The sequence below is a fragment of the Grammomys surdaster genome, unplaced genomic scaffold, assembly GCF_004785775.1.
Source record: "Grammomys surdaster isolate TR1022 unplaced genomic scaffold, NIH_TR_1.0 169, whole genome shotgun sequence".
Classification (NCBI taxonomy): Eukaryota; Metazoa; Chordata; class Mammalia; order Rodentia; family Muridae; genus Grammomys; species Grammomys surdaster.
The window spans coordinates 16,511,317-16,534,465 of NW_021604617.1; the positions used below are offsets into that span (position 1 = coordinate 16,511,317).

Sequence of the window (23,149 nt, forward strand, 5' to 3'; positions counted from 1 at the left end):
GAAAGACAAAAAGAGAGACAGAGAAAGAGAAAGAGACAGAAACAGATAGACATATACAGAGAGAGAGTGAGAGAGACTGAGAGAGAAATATTTGGAGCCACCATTCTCCCTATGATCTCCTGCTCCAATTTTACTTCTTCCCATTAAGTTTTCCTATTCAGTGTGGTGTATAAATGAACATCAGTGTTAATTATTCAAAGCCTCAAGTGGTTTGGAGCACAAGTTTCCCCTTAGCATAGTAAAGGCATAGTGAATTATGCACATTTGTATTGACAATTCATGCTTTCAAAAAAAAAACCAAGGATGGAGTACTCAAAGGTCAAAAAGTACGAATGTAGCCTTAATTTTTTAACAAGTACATGTAGAAGAAGAACAATATATACCCATGATTGAAAATTTTCAGTGTAATCTATGTGGTCAAGCCTGCTGCCATAGAATTGTAGTTTTACAGTTGACAGTGCTGTTCAAATCATTCCTCATACAAGACTCTCAGAGTAATGGCCAACGGACAAATGGAGATGGTTCACCTTTCGATGTATTCACCTTTTAACCCACTACTCCTTAGGACAATTTAAAAACAAAATTCTGAAAGCATTAGCACGGGGATCTTTGTCAATACACATGAAACTCTTCTGTTGGTTGGAGTAAGACATCTCTGGTTCAGAAGCTGCTTGCTGGCACATATACAGCTCATAGGACAACGGAGACTTTACATCCACCTAACACAAGCTCATTCCTCCATGGCTTCCAAGATGCTTAGATTTCAATTATAGTTTTCTTCTTGGAGATCGATAAATCAGTCATTCTATTCTACAGATGAGGTAAATCATTTCCTTACAAGCATGAAGTAGAAAGAGACTTGAACAGAACAGGATATGCCTTCAAATCTTTATCCAGCCCCGTATATCCAGCCCCGAATAAATAACAACAGAAAACTCCAAGAAAATAAATAAAATAAAAGTTTTTTAAAAATCGAAAAGTTCCCTGCCTCAGCGAGGAAGCTTATGCAATTTGTGCTCTTCTTCGTTCACATCAGCACTTCTCTGAACTTGAGAGAATGTGCAATGTCTGCAAATCTTCCCTGTCACCTTAAATGGGCTCACTCTGCGAGAGCTATCTTGAAAGAAGTCATTGATCAGCAAGATGGAACATCAGGCAGAGGAAGGACCGATTTGAGAGCATGAACTGTGCTAGTGAGGCAGAAGAGGTGGGGCATGGGAATCTCTGTGGTCATAGCTGACCCACAAAGGCAAGGAAAAAAGTTCTTGACGCCTCACCAGAAGGCCTTCTTACACAGCATTCAAGTCTTGCGAATGGAAAAGACAAGTCCCCGTGGCCAGTATTTTTCTCTAACCTGCAGACTCCCTTAGTCTCTCCAAAGCCCCTATTACTGCTATACAGTACATTGTGCATGTATTTGTACTCGAGCCTGGCCCTATCAGGTTCTGAAGAAGGTTCATGAATGCTTTTCAGCAGTTTTTTTATATCCGCACTACCCACAATGCCTGGCACGCCATAAAACAGGATTCAAAGAAATGAATGGCCAATTCTTCTTTGGGTTTGTAATCACTACACTGCAATTTAAAATCTTTTAATAACCACAATAACTTGTTGAGATGTAAAGCTTAAGGTCTATCTAGGATTTCTTTAAAAAGACATGTTTTAAATTGTTATGAAGCTAAATTCATTTGCCTTTTCACCTGATATATCATTCACCATTCTACACAGAGATCATTCTTTGCTACTGGAATAAATACCACTCAACAGATTATTAGTGGGCTATATATCTACATGTTTCCTAATTAAGTTAGCATTCATATTATACAGTATTTTCCAATTTTTTCTTCTTGCTTTTTCTACCTAACTAAATTCTTATTTCCATGCCACTTATCAAATAATAGTTACAGTTCTCTTACCATTTGACTATACCAACAGTAACATTCTATTACTAAGTGATATTGAAACTCCAAACATTTGTATAAGTTTATGGGAAGACAATTCTCCAAAAATTGTGAACTCCTTCCTTCCTGTTCTTCAGGTGCTTATGTGATCATGAAAAAAGAAATAAAGGTCAAGATAACTACAGTGTGACTGATTCAGTACTTAGAATTACAGACAAGGCTGCAAGTGGCTCAGTAGAACAGGGAGAGGAAATCTTATAGGTAAAATTTAGTAAATTAATTGCCTCTTCTTTTTAAACCTTGACCAGCAAATGATTTAGCACAATTTATAATAATTTCAGATGACTGTAAAAAAAAAAAAAACTCCTTATAGAAAACCCAATCATCTGAGCATTTCAGGATTACCAATAGGGCTCCGATCTATAATCTATTAACTCTTTGGAGACAGCAAAGCAAATTCAATTTATTTGGTGTACTTTCTTCTTCCTGGAGTCCTTCTGGTCCTTGATCTCTTTATTTATTTATTATTTATTAATCCTCTTGGATAAAAGAATGGCACAAGAAAGTCCTTCCACACAGTGATCACTTCAATCACTCAAAGAAATGTCAGCAGAATCGATTGCCAGAGACTCCTGCCTCTGTCCAATCTAGTCTGCCTCTTTAATAGCAAAAAGCGCTATTTTTGCCTCCTATTTTGGTTCTACAAACTGAGTCCTGCCTTCCTGATTTCTCAAAACTGACAGCTACCAGCTCACCACTTCACATATATGAGTCACTAACATGTCTGCGACCATCCCAGTCTACAAGCAAAATCAATTCACAGAGGCTCATCGCCTCCACTTGGGTCTTCTTATCTACTGTAACAATGCCTCTTCTGACTTCAACATCTGAAGATCATTGCACTTGTTGATAACTGAACGCCTCTATTGTCCCAGGCATGACATTTTATTCTCAGGGTCATTAATCTTCCAAACAACAAAACACAGGGAGGTATTATCTTTAATCATTTAAAAAAAATAACAATAATAGAGCTAAGATTTACTGAACCCACTCAGCAGGTGTTACCTTGCTTAATAAACATAGGCTCCCTTTAGACTCCTTGTCTACCACTCCAGAGTGATAGATCCCTACATCCAACAAATATTTATTGAGCACACACTCCACCTCAGGCACCAGTCTGAGCACAAAGAATGCCAACCCCCTGATGACATAGAGCTTACTTTCTAGCAGGATCACAGATAAACATATAAAACAAATAGTCTGCCCTGAAAGAAACGAAAGAAAGAACAGGGTAAAGTGGATCAGAAATGTCAGGGAGGTGGCAGCAACTATTGACATTGAGTGACTGGCTACATAGTTCTGATAAAAGATTGAAGTAGAAACACCCGAGTACGAGCCAGAGGCTAATAGAGTTGGGAGTGACCCTGAAGAACAGGCTTGCCTAAAGTGGAGCAAGGACAGGCAGGGTGTCAGGACCTCCAGGGAGGAAGGGGGGATATATTTGGAACTTGCTGCTACTGAGCAGTTCCTGCTGATGTAGCAAGAAACATTGAGGACAGACCTTGGGGTATCAAAATTTTGTATGCCATAGAAGGATTACATGAAATATTCAGTAGTATGTAACAGTGTACAAACTATAATCTAAAGTCCAAATGTGGCCTATTCCTTTTGATATTGGTTTACAGCATTAGCAATTCACTTATGTGTAATTTGTGGCTTTTCCCAAGTCACAATAGGGACAATATGACCTGCAAAATCTAAAATATTTGTCATGTACATCTTTTAGGTTTGGTGGGTTACTGGTATACTGTAATTCATACTATTGGGATGGTACTTAAAATGAGCTCATTCTAGCGTATGTATATTCCAATGGTATTAAAGTACCATCAACACAGAACTTTCTATAGAGAAATATAAGTAATTGCAACTCAGAATTTGAGGACTGGAAATAAAAATAACATAGAAAACAATATACCCTTAAATAATAGATATTAATTTAATTCCTATTTCCCAGTACGTAAATAATAAGCCAGGTCCTGGGAAGTCACATAAAGATAAGTGGAAGCGTGAAGAGGTTGGGCTGTGTGTGAATGTGTGTATGCCTGTGTAAGTGTTTGCTTCTCACACCCAGAGTCAAATCTGAAGATTGACAGATACATGCTAGCTGTTTTCACAGAGCTGACATGCTGCCATTTAACCAGCGAGCTTGCAGCACGTGTTCCTGCTTGCAGTCACTAGTAAGAGACAAGGTTAACATTTTAAGTGATGGACTACAACATGTTATTTCCCCATGCAATAGACCCGTGACTGCACTGCCTTCGAAAACACTTAATTTCGGTGATTGAATACACAGGAGCACACTTTCCCTGCTATGAGCCTTTGACAGCTTCTCAGTTCCACACACCAGGGGAAGCATTTTTTTTCTTCCTTTTCATTTTTGCGTCCCCTTTGTACCTGAAGGGAAGCAAATGAACGTGTCATGGCAAAGAGAAGCAGCAAGATGCCCAAAGAATGAAATCTAGTTTATGAGCATTGGTGTCTCTTACCACAAAAGGATCCACTATCATCTGCTCTAATTGCTTCCAATGTTTGGTCTACCATTTTATACAATAGAAATAATGATCTCCTTAAGGGCAAAAGAGAAAAAAAAACAGAAATAAACAAAAGTTGATTACATATGCCTTCTAGGCTAAAGGGATGGCCACAGTGTACAATCACTCAGGAGAATGGGCAAGACTCTGATTGACCCAAATTGAGACCCCCTTGGCAGTTGACTCCTCTTTTTCTCTTCTCACCTCTTTGGAAAAATTCTATCCATAGCTCACAGAGGACAAGGAACTGAGAAGGCACATTTCTGGGCCTAAAGACACTGTAGGACAATTCCTTACATTTTGATCAGAAGCAGACATAGCTAAGTCTTCTAGAATGTCCCAGCTTTAGAAAATACTAATTACAAACCCAGGTATACATCCAAGATTTCAGAAGACTTCGTAGGGTGGATTGCTTAAGGGCCACCCCAGTCTTGAATCTCTTAAAGCCAACTGAGTCTCAGAAAAGTCTCCAGGACTAGGTCCACTCCTTGGACACACTGAAATGTGTGGAAACAAGAAAACATTAACAGATGCCAGCAGCATTATCAAGAGACAGATGATCTCACAAAGTTTGAGTCTTTCTGATATCCTCAAAATCAAACATACCACCTGTATTATCAAAAATTCAACATAATCTAGAACACCCCATGCTCAAGCACATGCACACACACAGCCATAAGTATACAGACCTTAGCCATCAGAGATGATGTAAATTAGAACTGCATTGGAAAGAAAGCCAAATTGGTAAAGTGCTTGCTGTGTAAGCATGAGGACCTGAGTTTGACCCCTAGAATGAACATACAAATCAAGCATGATCTCTTACAGCTAAAATTTCACTGCTGTGAAGGCAGAGTCAGAAGCATCCCAGGGGTTTACTGTTCAGCCATTTTAATTGTATTGGCAAGCTCCAGGTCCAGAGACAGACTCTGATCCAAAAAAATAAAGTGGAGAGCAATAGAGGAAGGCACATAAACACCACACAAACACCCACACAAACAAACACACACACACAAATTCTAACTACATTGACATTCCACTTCATCCCAATCAGAATAGCTGTCATCAACAACACAAACAATGGCAATATACAGTGGTAAGGATACTGGGAAAGAGGAATACTTGTATATTACTGGTAAGAATGCAAATGCATTCAACAATCATGGAAAGCAATGTGGAGGGTTCCTATAGAAATTAGGAACAGAATTTTCATATGATACAATGATACCACACCTGAGTGTGTACAAACAAGATAGTTAAGTCAGCATTCACCTGCACACCGATGTTTATTGCCATGTTACAGTTAAGTTACAGAGTGAACCTAGATGCCAATTAACATGTAAATAGAGAAAATTCAGGTATGTACAGTGTAATGAGGGGGGAGAAGAACTTTTGTCATTGTGGGGAAAATGGATGAAAGTGAAGATGAACATGCTAAGTAAAAGAAGTCAAACTCAGAAAGAAAAATACCACATTTTTCTTTCATATACAGAATCTATCTGATGTTTTTATTTATAAATATTCATGACCACACAAACAGGCTTAGGGGTGTGTGTGTGTGTGTGTGTGTGTGTGTGTGTGTGTGTGTTTGTGTTTGTATCCTGAAGGGGGTTCAAGATAAGTGAAGGAAAATATGAGAGGATAATGAAGAGGAAACACAGGCATGTTTTCTCTCAAAAGTGGACTAATGGGTATTATATTGTTATTATATTAATATATATATGACTTAAAAGGAGATAGGAAACTCTTTAGGGGAACAGAGGAAACTAGCATGTATGGGGTAAAGGGACAATTTTTTAATATCCATGGATATCAACATGCAATTGCTTACATGAATTGAAATGTCATAATGTAAGCCAGTATCATGTATACTAACTAGAAAGTTATTTTTAAATAGTGAGATGGATTTGACCTAATCAGGTAAGTCCTTAAGAGTGACTTTTCCTGCAGACTCTGAAAGTGTACATTGTCGTGTGGCTAGATAGGACCATGGGGCTTGGACCCAGGGTTAGGGACCCTCTAGGACCTGTGCACAGTCCCTGACCAAAGGTCAGCAAGAAAATGAGGCTCTAACATGTACAGACTCAAATTGGCCTCAGCAGACAACCTACATGGACTGACAAGATGGCCTGAGCTCCAGATAGGGAGGTAGCTGGTCACCCTGATTCCAGCCTTAGCAGACCTCAAGTAGTAAACTCGACTACTTTGTCTAGAATTGTGACCTATCAAAATGGGCCATAATAAGGCAATATTGAAGTTTCTAAGAATGTGGTCAGTCATCCACTAAGAATCCATTGAAACTTACTATGTAACCACAATAGACTCCATTGGAGTCACAATATTCACAAAAATAAAAAAAAAATGACTTTTGGTTTTCTGTCTCCACTCTGAAGTTACTGCTCAAAAGGATATGTAACAAGCTCATGTTGGAAGCCAGTTTGAGGCAGCAGGCCAGCTTGTTCTTAAGGCACAAATGACTCCACATACACAAAACACAAGGGATAAAATGGCTATATTTATGATGCCAAGAAGTGTAAATGAAAAAGTGCAACAGACCTTTCATTTGCTAAGGAAGAGTTATGACTACTAAAGCTACAGAGTAAATGTCACCAGGATCCAAAGTTATCACAACTTCTCTCTAGCTCTTGAGAAAGGCAAAATCCTCCAGATGCTAAGCACAGTCATAAAACGTGCCCTTCAAGAATATCAGAATTTCTCAGAGTTCACATAGGATATTATTTGTGGAATGATTTGAGCATAGATGATATTAATATCACTATTGTTTATGAGCATTGCTTCCTGAAGGGAGCAAAGGGCTGAACTTGTATTCTCTCACTTCAAGAACAAAATGTAGAGATCAAATGACTATGGGCAGCTTACCCCAACTGATAAATCTGCAACACAACCCTTACACCTAAGGCTCAGGAGACATGGAAGCAAGGGCTGAAATGACGGAAGGCTTTTAAGAGTCAGAAGCCTAAGACACCTGATGCTGGATAGTATCCCTTAAAAAATGACACAGAAAATGTAGTCATGAAATCTCAACAATGTGGTTGCCTGAACAAGATATGCATAGTGATATCACGTGACATGCCAGAAGAAAAAGGGAAATTCCACATGGTCCCACCCACAGATGAAGTGCTACAGCCAATGACTACTGAGTGAGGGAGAATCAATTTCCTCCAGGGATGACCTACCACATAGGTTGGCCAACCCCAAGAAGTCAGCCCAGGACATATGTACATATGAATATCCATAAGTGGAATCAATAGGTTGTATATACGTATGTGCATATCTATATATGTGTGTATGTAACAATAAAAATTAAAGAAGAGATCGTTAATTTGGAAGGAAGGGGAAACACAGAGATGGAGGGGAGGGAAGAAAAGGGTGAGTCCTATAGGTGTTCATGTATGTCTTGAAAGAAATAAGATTTAAAAATTCAATAAAAAGAAAAGTAATACATCACAGACAAGGGGGAACCAAACAAAAAAAAATTCTTATACCTTCTTCTTCACAGGCTTGATTAAATTCATGTATTTACTTTATAGAGCGAATGAAGGAATATCAGCTAAGGCTAAAAGGTCAATTGAAAGTATCATTGTGCTTTATTAAACATCATGTGGACAATGCTGGGTTTCGGATAAGGCAGAAGGAGCATGGTTTTTTCTGCCAATGCTAAATCCAAAAATTACTACCCTTATTTCAGGAATGAGTAAACTTAGCTGAGATTTCAAACTGAGACAAAATTTCAAATATCTGGATTTTGAAGAGCTCACCTGTCCCCCGGAAGGTGGATGGCTTTCTAGTATATAACGGTCGGTCATGTTGTTCAAAATTCCCAGCATCTTTTGTGAAATTTACCATGAACCAGCACTTGTGGTACCTATTTCTACAGTCATAAATGCATAATTGCATTTCTAAGCTCTTAGGGCCCACTTTCAAAGCCATTGTCCTGCTGGGCCCAAATGCATCTGCCACACACTGTCCCTTTTCTGCCAAACCTTGTTGTTTATTTCCAGATGCAATGAATCACTTACTGACTGCAGCGATATTAAAGGTAAACACCACAGTTAAAATGTAGAGATAATTAAATAACACCAACTACCAGTAACAGAAGTCCAGGCAAAGGAGGAAATAGACCTAGAGATTTCAGATAGAGAGGTCTGATGGAAGCACTCCACTCTCGGGGATTAAAACCACATGCCGTTTGACATGATGGGGAAATAATCTGCTTTTTATATTTTTTAAGTTTTCATATGCAAGAGTTCAATGTCGAAAGAATCAGGTGGTGACATGAGTTAAATGTTCCAGTGACTAAAATATGCCAAAATTCAATGGTCATAGACGTAGTATATCAAAATGTATGCATTTAACATTGGTTTTATGTGGATATTTCTAATTTATTTCTTAGGCTACAGATAAAACCAGATGAATGTAATATGTGTATTTTTTTTCTTAATAAACTCATCTTCAGCAAAAATCGCATTGGAAAAACATCATCTCTACAGTCCTTCCAAATGTTCACAAACCCCAGAATAATTTCCACATAAATATGCATTTTAATCATTTGCTTTACAGTCACCTGGAATTCATTGTATGCCATTCACATAATGTATAAACATGGGTGTACAACATACCCAGAGTAAATTTACACAAACACTTGAGGACCTGTTCATATTGTTCATCTTTCAAAGGAACCCTCTGCCAACACTAAACAAGTTCAAAAGCCAGAGATCCCCACAAAACAAGCCTTAAAGCAGCTAACTAGGGATTGAAAGAGGTCCCAGAGCTTGCTCGATAAACCGTATCAGAGTGCTATCAGCAGCCACAACACCTCTCAGAAATAAGTACAAATTGCCTTTGCCCAGAATCCTCCCAACTTGAGGGAATTGCCCCTTTGCTGAAAATCAATTGCTCAACTTGTTGGGAATTAATTATTCATGTGACTCCATCTTGGCTGTAGAAAACAGAAACTTCTTTCTGCGTTTCCCCAGTGAGAAGAAACAATGCTTTCCATGTCTTCCTGTATCACTGCAGGGCTTAATGAAACTTTAGCTATCTGTATCAATACCTCATTTTATAAATGCGGGGTTAAGTCACCACTACAGGGTTACCCAGTGAACTAAGTAGGAGTAGAGCCAGGGAAAAAGCCAAATCAAAACAGATGTTGCTTTTTGAAGTTTTTTTTCTTGGTGACACATCGTTATGTCTTACAGATAAACCCTATTTTAACAGATTCCGTGGAAAACATTCTTCCAGTTCCCTTGCTCCCCAATTCTAAATGATCGACACTCTCTGATATCTCCCCCTCAAGATAAAGTTTTCCTTGACTGGCCTCTCCACAAAGCATGCCTTGGGTTTGCTTCAGAAAACGGATGAACAGGTGGGAAGCAGAGGAATCCTTTGATACACACTAATCACATAAACCCAAAACAAACTTTCTCCCTATTCTCCTCCTTCCTCTGGCATTCAACTATCAAGTCTTTAAAATTGCCGTGTGAACTGACCAAATCAAAAATCAAATCTTTCTTAGCTTCCAATAGTGTTTTCAAACTCTTGACCGACTTGAAAACCTTTGAAGACAGTGCAAAGAAGGAACCATGGAAGTTTTGCCCGGTGTTTGTGTATCTTGATGTTCTTGTAGGACTCCCAATAGTGGGAGTTGGGGCTGTCTCTGACTCTTCTTCCTGTTCTGGGACATTTTTCCTCCTACTGGGTTGTCTCATCCAGCCTTGATACGAGGGTTTGTGCCTGGTTTTATTGTAACTTGTTAGGTCATGTTAGTGGATATCCCTGGGAGGTGTGCTCTTTGCTGAATGGAAAAGGAGGAAGAATGGATCTGGAGGAAGGGGAAGCTGTAGTCTGGATGTAATACGTAAGAGAAGAAAAAAAGAAAGCCACAAAAATGCTAATAAAAATGCTGATAATAATAATAATTTTCCTCACAAAATAAATGGTGATAAGGCAGACAGAAAGGTTTACAAGATATAGGGTAAAAATGAAAAAATAAATGAAGTTTCATTACATAAACAGATTTGAGTTTCAATGATAAAAGTTAGGCTACTACAATTTATACAGAAAGTTTTTAGGCTTGTTTATACATAAGAGTAATTTTATGACATTGTATTTAATGATGGTTTTTGTTTGATATGACGCCAAAAACAGAGCAACAAACAAGACATAGCTAAATTAGACTTTATCAAAATTAAAAATCTTTGTCCACATGAATAAACTACCAAAACTATTAAAAGGCAGCCCACAAGAAAGAGGGTGGGGGAATATTTATGAATGGTGTATCTAATACAGGATCAATATCCAAAATACATGAAGACTTTCTACATCTCAACAAAATAGTCCAGTTACCAAAGCATGTATTCATATACACAAAGAGAGAGACAGAGAGACAAAGAGAGACAGATATACAAACCGACAGAGACAGACAGACAGAGAATATGTGTCATATAGCTGGCCGACATTCTCCATCCTCAACATTGAGATTCTATTGATATGGAGTCTAGATGAGAACTGAATCCTGGTACCTAAAGGGGAAAAAAACCCTCCAAATTCAAATAATGTAACTCTGAACCCCCAAACTAGGACTCCAGCCTCATCCCTGACTCCTTCCCATTCCTTCTCTCTCAGTTTCCACTAAATTCTGTTACTCCTCAGACACACAGCCTTCTAACACATCATGACTGCACTTACGCATGACTGGGGCACATCTCTCCTAAGAGTTTCTTTCAAGCCCTGGTTCTAGTTCCAATTTGCCTGTTAAGATTTCTGGGGTTGTTTAAAGTCTCCCTTATCTGCTGTGCTTGCCTGTACTCTGCTTGCGCTGTGTTTATGCTCTGTATCATGTCAAAGTTTCATCTTGCTATACACTGAGTTCTGTCAGGTTTGGGCCCTGTGCTTTCCATATCCATCATGTGTACTCGGTACACAGATGCACTTACCAGGTAGTTCAACTAAATTTGTAATTGTATAAGCCTAGGGATTTATAGAACAGGTGACCAAAAATAACATAGTGAATTATAGTGACCAGAAATTTTATAATTGATTTGTCCTCTCTTAAAATTAATTTTTTTAAGATTGCAAAAAACATATATATTTATCCAGGTACAACTCAAATTGCTGGCCTATGTCTTCCACCAGAACACTTCTAGATCCACCTCAGTAACGTGATGGCAGTGATTTGTAATTTGCAGCTCCTATTTACATGAAGATAATTAATGTGTGAGGGTCCACAAAATCACATTTTTCTCTTAAGTTAAATACTTCAAGTGCAGTGTTGTTGGGGTATCAATTTGTGAAGTTTTACTAAATCTAACTAATAAACACTGAGCCAGTTCCCATGGAGACCTAAGGACAAGATGATAAATATAATGCCCTCCTCTCAAGAAGCTCATTGTCAAGAAAAAAGAACTCTCAGAAAGCACATCATGACAATACGGGAGGTTTCTTTCCCTGAAGAGCAAAACCAGGATGCTGATGGAAGAAGGAGAGAAGAAAAACAACCGAAAGCTAGTATTTTTAAAAACCTCTCAGACTTTATTCTCATGTGCAGAAATAGCTCAATAATATGTAAGACTTTTAAAAGTAAACATACAAACATTTAATTCCCTGAACATTTACAAGCCACTCACCATGATCTTGTAACATTAAATCCTTTACAGGTGAATTAAACAGCATTGAAATCCATAGAGAATAACTAAATACAGTCCAATAATGTGATTCCTTTAGGTTTTGAGGTACAGAAGTGTTCACAACAAATGACTTTCAGGGATAGATAGATGGATGGATGGATATATAGATAATAGAGGATGGATAGATAGATAGATAGATAGATAGATAGATAGATAGATAGATAGATAGATAGATAGATAGATGTTTCCAGATTAGCCAACTTCTTAAGTCTATACAAACCACTGGGAATAGAGCAAGATTATATTACTTGAATAAAAAAGCTGAGAAAGCCAGAGTTGACACCTCTATTTGGACCTCTGTGTGTTCCCAAAAGAAACTTGTGGTACATTCCCAGAAGAGACTTATGATATACCTGGACCACACATTCACGCTCATCCTGTTCTCATTATACTCTGCCTTGCTTTGTCCTGGCTCCTTAAGCATCCCATACCAAATGCAAAAGATGCTCATTACCTCTTCTGGGCATAGGAAGTCTTTGCAAATTTCAAGCCCCTGCTGATGAAAGTAAGAATTACAGGGGAGGCCAGGCTAACACAGAGTTTATAATTTTATCTTTTCTTAGCTTGTCATAGAATTTAGCACAGGAGTTAATCAACCATGGTGACCATAGCGGTTAACTGTTCAAGCAAATTTATACTAGACGGAACAAGACTCAATCTACTGCTGTTGTTGTTGTTGTTGTTGTTGGATATTTACTTCAGTTACTACAGTGATAGGAACTGGACACATTACAAATAGTGGAGGTGCCTACTGTACTGATATTTTAACTTAAAACTTCATTCCTATATAAACAGAATCTCCCTGTGCATTTGTATTCAGCCCAGGCTAGGAGCAGCATCTGAGAAGAACATCGTATCACAGTATGTTTCTCTCTCAAAAGCTGAACTTTCTGCTTTAACACTTCTACAGACTCCTCCAGGCCTGCTTCAAACACACAAAACACTCCTCTAAAACTCAAAGAGACATCTCAACACCTTTGTAATAGGCCCCATGTCCCAGGGGAGGGGGAAGGAAAGAATAAAGGGACCAGGCAAATTAAGGGAAATGTTGAATATAAACTTGAAACCTACTGTCAATAAAACCCAAAACCAACTTGAAGGAGAGGTGAAGAAAGCCGGGGGAGGAACGGCAATGTTAAATGGTCATCTTTCTTCTCTTTTTTTATTTGAGGAAGTTCAGTTTGCACAGCTCCTTACGAGCCGTCTTTGGCTAAACTCACTATTAATGAGCTTTGACATTTGAAATTTAACTGAACGTGAGCTAACTGCTTCCAGCACCATGCCACCCATGAAGGCAACTGGAAATATTTTTGTTAGCGCCTAACAGTGTGTTTATTGAAAAGACACAGCTTTCAAGAGAAAGTGTTTACAGCGTCCACTTTAGCTGCTATCCCTGTGCTGTTAAGACAGCTTGCTGGGGGGGGGGGCCCCGGGCGGGGGCTTTAACCCTTTGTAGTCCCTGCTCTAATTCTCTTCAAGTCTAGCTGGAAAACATTAATGAAGTTTATCACTCTGAAGCAACCTGGATTATAAAGGGCAAATTTGTCAACCTTTACCATATGACCACAAAATGAAACCACAAGGTTAAGCAGGAGCAAGCCTATGGGGACCTCAGACAAGCCATTACTCATTAGGAAGACATGAAAATACTTACACTTTATTAGTAATGCCATTAAAATGATCCTTTCCCAGAGAGAGTGTAAAAGCTAGATAGATCGATGACATTGGGAAGATGCTGTGGATTCTTCTGGACTAAAGTTCAAGTCCTCTCTATAATAAAGTGAATCCATTATTAATTAAGTTGATTTCTCAAGAGGAAAAGCCTAGGAGGAAGCTCTTTACTTCACTCTTGAAGAAGGAAGGCTTCAGGCTTTCTGACTTGAGGACCAAATAAAATGAGAAATCGGAGAATGAGCTTGAAATAAAAACATGGCCATGAGTACCGAGCTTGCGCAGAATCGCACAGTGCCAATTGGCCCTCTATGTTGGGAACATCATTCTCGCTCATGGGAAGGTCCTACGAGCAGTGCCCTATGTGTCCTGACCTTGCGTGGACTCTCAGCCTTGAACCTCTCTGCATGCCACTATCAGTATGAAACTCAGTAACTGCTACCCTTTCCCTGAAGCCAGAGTTGCACTGGGGAATGTAGGCGTTTCCTTTGCCCGAGGCAATTTTGGATCGTCTAAAGGAAAAGCAGAAATTATAACCTAATCAGGAATGCCTCTGAGGAATGGAGAGGAAATCTCAGTTACAAAGAAAAGGAAGTTCACAATCTGTGAACTCCAAATAACATAGCATTTCAAGTTTGCATTCATCAGACCAATGATGGGCTACACTTAACAATGATAAGGACAAAGTCCTTGCACCAGGGCTGGTGCAAGTCAGAGGGAATGACTTAGAAAAATACCTAGAGGAGAGAGCCAGGAAGTTGATCTCTGTCCACAGATGTTGTTATTAATAGATATTTATCCCATAGAAAAATCAAGAATCTCTTTTAAAGTATCCAGTAAAATCTTTATACATTCCTGTATTTCTATTTGCTATGTGACTTCTATATTATTTCTAAAAGGTATAAGTAGCATTTTTAAAATAATTGACAGTATTCATTAATAAATCATAGTGTGCCTTTGATATTTAATTTTTTAGCCAGCATGAACTCACGGAACTTCTTGTTTGAGGTTTTTAAGCAGCTAACATCCTGGGTCATGTTAACAATTCTTTTTTTAATCGGCATACTTGAGATATAAAAAACAAAAAGCAGAAGTAAAAAACTGAATGTAATAAGTAAAACTGAGGAGCTTGAGAGATGGCTCAGGGGTTATGAACTCTGGCTGCTCTTCCAGAGGACCCAGGTTCAATTCCCAGCACCCACATGGCAGCTCAAAACTGTCTGTAACTCCAGTTCGAGGGGATCTGTTAGCCTCACATACACATAGATGCAGGCAAAACATCAAAGCACATAAAGATAAATAAATTTTAATAAATAAATTAAATAAATAAATGAAAATCTATATAGTTCTATCTATTAAGGAGGCACTGCAGAAACGGAAATAGTTGATAACATGGACACACTACTCCATGAGGTCTTGAGGGTAGAAAGGCCCAAAGCCTTGCAATCCTAGTCATGACAGGAAATGAGGACAGTGAGCTATGTCTCAGGATCTCACACCTAACCTCTCGGACTTCTTAAAACCCTTCCTTTTTATTGTGATTTTGCTTGCAGGTCTCTGGGGGATTTTGCCAGTTGTTTGTGTAAACAGGGCATCATCTGGAGGAAGCAGGGACTGATAAAAGCAACCAGTGGTGAACTTTACAGTCTTGGAGCAAAAGGAAAACTGACATCTGTTGGTATAGTCAGAGGCCATTCGGTGACAAGCAGGCACTCTCATGAAACTTGAGTCCTACCCCTGGATGTGGTAGTTAATAGCATTTCTGAGAGCTTTCCTAGATTAGGTTAATTAAGGTAGGAAGACCAACCCAACATGTGGGTTTCATCACATGCCATAGCTGATGTCCTAGGCTGGCTGAAAGGAGGAACTTGAGCTGAGCTATGGCATTATGAAATGGAGGCCTCCATTCTTGATGGCAGATGTCATGTAACCAGCTCTTGCTACTGTGCCTTCCACACCATGATGGACTGACAAAATAAATCCCTCCCTTAACTTGCTTCAGTCAGATATTTTACCAGTGCATGAGAAAAGTCTCTATTAGACTAATATAAACATATTACTTTATCCTTATTTTTCTAGTATTAGGTGTGACCCAAGGGCCTTGAACACACCAGGCAAATGTTTCACTGTTGAATTAAATCACCATCCTGGGGTATTATTTTGGAATTTAAAAAAAAAAGTTTTGTTGATGATGATGATGATGCAGAAATATCAAAGAATATTTGCCTTTAATCAGGCAAAAAGGACACAAAGATCGTCAGTATGTTTTAGAAAATAATATTCAAAATAATGAGCGTTTAGCAATTTAAGGAAAAGTTTCACTTAAAAAATTAATCTCTCTGAAGGAAATTTGTTTTTCTCACATTCCTCATTCCTTAAGAACAATATAAGACTTCCCAAAAGTTTAAAATAATCAAAACATAGGATGCCATCAGAAGGTTGGTCCCGGAATAAAATTTGGAAATATATTCGTATAACACATGCTGCTGCAGATACTCCTAAACACCCAGCCCTGGACAAGCTTCTTGAGCTACTCATGAGATGCATACGTAAGCCAGTAGGAAGCTATTGTGATGTCAGTTACAAGAATACCAGTGTACACAGAAGAAATGAGGCCACCGAGATTGACCAATGGCCAGCAAGTCTCAGTAAGCATTCTACTTTGAGGCCAGATATATATGCACATGACCCAGGCTGAGAGTAGCCAGAGAATCTCATATTTGTTAGCACATAAAGTGGACGTGTCTGGCCTGAGAAACTATTAAAACGAAAATCAGAGCAACCATATAGAACCAGCCTAGGCTAAGAGTAAAGGCCAATGAACAGAGAGATAATAATGGTGATACACACTCATTGAGAATTCAGTAGAATTCAGCCACTGCATCCTACAATGCTGTGAGGTCATCTATTATTAGCCTTATGTACACATGATAAAACTGAGACCCACAGAAGCCAAGCAGCATGCTCATCGGGAAAACTTTGACGAGCAGTGCAGGCAGGCTTGTGAAGCTATGGCTCTGAGCACTGAGGAGATGTGTCAACAACGGTAAAGCTTCCATAAATCTGCAATGATACCAATGAATCTGGCCTCCCAGACGGGAAGCTGATCAAATCAGCCCGAGTCTTGATCTGAGTACAGCCAGTTTTCTCCTCTTGTGGAAAAGAAGTTCTTTTCCCTGAGGTGTTTTGAGCTGAAAATGTGAAGTCTAGGAATCTGACTGCTTTCATAGAATTCCTCAAATCACAACAAACATTTTATTTGAATTGTAGAAATCAAGCTTTAGAGGTGGCAATGGAACTTTGAATACCTTCCAGTACTGGCTGGGTGGCCACTAGGCAACAGTGTTTCTCACTGTCTTAGTTAGGGTTTTCCAGCTGTGAACAGACACCATGACCATGGCAACTTTTAAAAGGACAACATTTAATTGTGGCTGGCTTACAGGCTCAGAGGTTCTGTCCTTTATTGTCAAGGCAAGAGCATGGCAGCATCCAGGCAGGCATGGGGCAGGTGGAGCTGAGAGTTCTGCATCTTCATCTGAAGGCTGCAAGTGGAAAACTGACTTCCAGCCAGCTAGGATGAAAGGCCACACCCTCAGTGACAAACCTACACCAACAAGGCCACATCCCCAAATAGTGCCACTCCCTGAGCCGAGCATATTCAAACCACGATTATCAACCTTCCCAGTGCTGTGACCCTTAATACAATTCTTCATGCTGTGATGACTGCAACTATAAAATTATTTTGTTGCTACATCATAACTGTGATTTTGCTAGTAATTTGGATCATAACGTAAATTCCTGATATGTGACTCACAGAGGAGTTTCAACCCATGGGTTGAGAACCACTGGAGTCTCTTTGACACTCAACTCTTCATACAAGAAATGCAGAGGTTTTTCCAAAGGGCTCTCTCATAGAGTTCATTAATGTATCTGATGATTAAGTCAACACCTAACATGTAACAGGTGCTTAATATTGGTGGTCATTCCCTACCTTCCCTGTGCTTTACACAACCAATATCAAGGAAAATGTACTTTCTGGAGATTCAGTTGTTAGCATCACCATTTATGGAAAAGTAAAAGCAAGTACAATCAGCTACTTTGGTTAAATGAAATGCCTTATGTCTTCACGTTGAACTGGGCTTCATACCACACACACACATTAATAAGCTGGGCTTCACACCACACATACACATTAATGAACTGGGCTTCACACCACACATACACAGTAATGAACTGAGCACTTCGGGTCAAGACAGTCTGCTATATCAAATTTATGCTTGATACAAAAGATTTATCTTTGTGTGTGGGGGGGGGGTTGTGTTTATTCCCATGGACACAGGTGCACCTGTGTACACACACTTCTATAAAAGCCAGCAATCAACCTCAAATGGTATTTCTCAGGAGCCACTCATGTATATTCTAATATAAAAGCTCTTGCTGGGACCTTGAGTTTGCTTGTATTTAGGCTAAGATGACTAGTCAGTGATACTCAGGGATAATCTATCTATCTATCTATCTATCTATCTATCTATCTATCTATCTATCACCTATTATCTATCAATCTATCATCTAACTATCTATCATCTATCCTATTATCTATCTATCTATCTATCTATCTATCTATCTATCTACCTACCTTCCTATCTATCTCTCCTTCCCCACTGCTGGAATTAGACTCAGGACACTATGGCCAGGTTATTACAAAGATGATATGGATATACTTGCGGTTCTGACTAAGCTATAACTATAGCCCTGAGACAAATCCTTTCCAAAATACACTCTCATTTCAAACATAGTATATCACATAGTTTAATTGTATTAGAAAATTAAATTATGTGGCATCATTTTATGTTGTGAACTAAGAAACGATGGAAGGAGCAAGAGGACATACAATGTACTCTTCATCTAGTCCTGACATCACTCCCCTACTTTGTACTTCATTTAAATGTTCCTAAGAAAATTTCCAAGAACCACTGTTTCATAGTTCTGCTCCATGTGGCCTTTGAAGCTTTCTCTGCAGATATTTTGACCACAGTACTGTCAGTCACTACAACCATGTGCTACTAGTATAAGAATCCTGAGTTGAATAGGGTTTTATCGCTTTCTGAGGCTTCTTATACCTGTCCATCAATTTAAGCTTGAGAAACTGCACAGGAGGACATCGGTAGGCACATTACTCCTTCATTAAGGTGAAGTAACACTTTAGGTCAAGGACCCAGGGATCTTAGACGGCTTGTGGGACTCAAATACACATCTCCCAGCAGCAAGTTGTCTTCTTCATCTACTGTTAGGAGGTCTCTGATAGAAGAATATAAGGCAGACAGCTGAACTTGTGCCACGGTAGCCTTGGACAGAATCTGCTGCTGAGAACCCATGGTGTAAGGAGAAAAATACACACAGCCAAGGCTGTGGCTTTTGAAATAATGAGCTTCACCCACTAAAATTTCTCTACTCATTACAGAGTTGCTTTTGATGCTGACCTGGGGGTCAGATCCACTGCCTGTTCTTCACCAGAGGGAACATCTGTACTGTGGGAGCAAGCATTTTACCTTATGCAAAAAGATCCATGGGGTAGACCCTACATTTTGTGGGGTGGTATGAAAAAGGAAAATTCTATGAAAGCAAAGTAGATTCTTTCAGAATCTTTCAGTTCCTCAAAATGCCATTATGAAAGCTCCACAGAGAATGAAATACAGCCCCCACCACACTCCCCTCTGCCCACTCCCCACTTCCTCCTGTATTGCCCTTCACAATAGCTCAGTCGCACCAGGTCTGTCTCCATTTGTCTTTATAGAAAGAGGGAAGGAGAAAAGGAGGCGGGAAGGAAAGAAAAAGAGGGAGGGAAGAGAAAGGGGACAGAGGAAGGGAAGAAGGGAGGGGGCACACAGAAAGAGGAGGGGTGGTTGCTTATCCCACCCATGCATCCAGCAGTCGCTTTTATGGTTATTTATTTATTTCCTCCCTTTTGAACCAGATCTTTTTTTTTTCTCATTTAGTGGGACAGAGAATGTCCTCCTGGAGTGACCTTTTATTCTTTCTTTTTCCTTCAACCCCTCCAGGCTATTGCCCTCATGCCAGTAACTAGATAACACACTCTATCAAAGATTTAAAAAAAAATCACTAGGAAGGCACTAGGGCTGATAGTAGCATCAATCGTAGGCTGACACCGGCCAGGGTCAACCATTTATCTCTTTGCATAGCCTGTGGTTACTGTGAGACCTGCTTGCACTTTTCGACAGCCCCACAACCTTGTGCAGAGGTGGCTTGTCCCAGCCCAGATGAAGTCAGCCGCCTCTTTCCTTTCACTTTCCTTGTTTGGCATATTTCTTTGTTTCCGTTCGGGTGGACATCATATCCTTACTAGCTAAAAACAGGAAGATGTGAAGCCCCTCCCATCTTTCAGAGACCTCCATATTCCAACACCAAGCACACCGCTATGGGCTCTAAAGATAATCTTGTCCTGTGGGCCTAACTTTTCAAAATAGCATTGAAATTCTGTTCCCCGATTTGTAAATATGGTGACATACCTCACATCCAACTAAAGTACTGAAGCATCTCTGTCTTTTCACTAGATATGAGATTTCTATCCAAAAAGTCATCTTTGGATTGTCCCAAATTCATTTTGCATCCTATACCATCCTTTTCCAATAATATCCCTCCATCCGAACCCTATCATTTAGTCAGCAGATAACGCTATGCTTAAAAGGAGGTTTAACATTAAGCAGGCTACAAAGTCTCAACTCCAGCACAGTAAGCCCTGGGGCCTTGAGCAAGTCTCAGCATTTCGAAGTATTCAGCTCTGTGCCTGTAGAACGGAACTAACAATATCTTCACTATAGTGCTGTAAAATTGACAGAGAAAGAATGTTTCCATGCCAGGCCCATGTTACAGATACACAGCCAGTGCTGAGTAGCGTGGTTTGCTCCCACAAAGTTAGCAAAGAGTTTATTGTGTGGACAATGGAACTTGATGAAAATAGCATCTTCAGTGCTGATTTTTCTTTCACTTTAACTTCACTTATTTGAATCCTCAAGAAATCTGTTTAAAATGCAAATGCACCAGGCAAATCTAAATTTTAGGCTTTCTGAGTTTAAACTCTAACTAGGACCCGAATAGGAGAGGGAAGCTTAACAGAAAGTTTAAGAGAAAGCAAAGAAGCTCCTGAGAAATTCTGTGTCAGCATGATTTTTGCCCTAATTTTTTTTAATCTAAATGCCAAGTAGTTTGTGACTTGATAAATTTAAAAACATATAAAATGTATTCTATCCTCTCATACTAAGTAGTAAGAGATCTCCATATGAAAACATGTTGGCGCACATTCTTAAATTTTGATTAGTAAATTACTCTTTTAAAAGGATAACCTTGCGTGTGGTGTGGTGTGTGTGTGTGTGTGTGTGTGTGTGTGTGTGTGTGCTGTGTACACACAGGTGTATGTGGGGTAAGTGCATGTGTGTGGTAGCCAGAGGTCAATCTCTGCCGTTTCTTAGATGCTGTCCACTATGGATTTCTGAGACAGGATCTTTCACTGGGCTGGAATGTGATGATTAGGCTAGGTTGACTCACAGTGAGACCCAAGGAGCTACTTGTCTCCACATCCCACCCCTGGATTACAGACCTCCTCCATGCCCAGCTTCCTTCTCATGAGTTCTAGGGATACACTTAGGTCTTCCTATTTACAAGACAAACAGTGTGAGCTATCTCCCACCCTTTAAAGGACAATCTAGCAAATGGTACACAACTACATGTTTATTTAAAAAAAAAAGCAAATAAGTAATAAATAAGCTGTAAGTAATGAGTGTTTAAAACTGATCACAATAGGCCTTTTAGTTTTCATATTTGAAGTTGTTAATTTAGAAAATTAAAAATATGTATTGCCTTAAGTAAATCAATTGTGGTGGCCTTCCATTTGTGTCATACAATTACACCATATGAGCAGTCTGGTAAAGAATAGGGTCCATTTCCCACCACACAGAAAAGAATGGTTTCTAAACATGAAACCTTAAAAGCTGTCCTGCTGGTGAGTTCCATGGATAGGCACACAACCATAGACATATACAGAAAAGCATGCCAGCACCAGCACTCAGCTGGAGACTGGCCCAGATTCACTGACTATACAGAGAACATCTCTCACTGCTGCTGACAGAAAATAAAGTCAAGACTTTCATCCTTTACACTGAACCTTGTAACCAGCAGGGCAAAAGAGGACAAGCCTTTGGGGACTAAGAACACAGTCTCTGACATTTTCCAGGCCAGAATCAAATTAACTGAATGCTAAAAACTATAGTAAAATATTCTTTTCTAATCCCATGATTACCTTTCAAGATTTTACTAAACATGGATCTTTTAAAATGAGATGAAACTGTGTTTTATTTCATTGTATATTGAAGTGGTATTCTAGAGAAGCCAACATGGTTAAAAATCTTCTTGGTTATTATGCCATAATTGTGATCATTGACACACACCTTCAAAAATGATGAAACTTCTGCATCTTTCACACACGCAACCCTCACCCCTCCCTTTTAAGATGTACTATCTAACTAACTAGCAAACTGAATAAAACAAAATAAAACAAACATCCTGGAATTACAGATTAGATCACCCACTCCTGTACAAAAAGCAGACAGTAAAAAGTAAAAAAAATAATAATAAAGATGAGATTCTTCTTGTAAGAAATTTTCTGCTAAATATTATTTACAATATTGAGATTAAAATAGTTCAAAAGCATGTACTAGATATCTGTGTCTGAGACCTATGCAGAATTCCACAGAGCACCAGACAGCAGAAGCATTAGGGCTTCAGAAGCTGGGCTTCTTCCTCTAAGGGGTCAAGTGTTTCAGGGGAAAGCCACACAGGGTGTGTAACTCATCTCACTGGTCAACGTGGGATTCCTCTTTATTTCTTGCCATCCAACGTCTCTGCAAAGGTTTCTAAATTTTCACCACCAGTGTTTTAAGACATTGCTTGGGTCTGGGAAACAGGAGTCTGTTTCACTTTTTTGAGACAGCATCTCTTCACATCGCTCAGGCTTCCTTCACATGATCGTGCTGCCTTTGCCTCCGGAATGATTGAACCACACATACACGGAAGGAACATTCATTTTAATCATGTTCGTTGAGGCAAAAATTATTTGTACTATTATAGTGGTTGCAGATAATATATTTAAAATTTTTAAAAAAACCAACTCCTTTTTCTTTCCTTCTCTAACCTGTCTTGCTTTGTCTTTGTCTCTCTTGCAGAGAGAGAGAGAGAGAGAGAGAGAGAGAGAGAGAGAGAGAGAGAGAGA

At 39.2% G+C, this 23,149-nt stretch overlaps 1 protein-coding gene across 1 annotated transcript in view; it reads right to left on the reverse strand.

The window, feature by feature from the left end:
- Positions 1-23,149, reverse strand: part of Pkhd1 (PKHD1 ciliary IPT domain containing fibrocystin/polyductin) — a 433,222-nt gene that overhangs the window by 306,873 nt on the left and 103,200 nt on the right. The gene's annotated exons all lie outside the window — the stretch shown is intronic.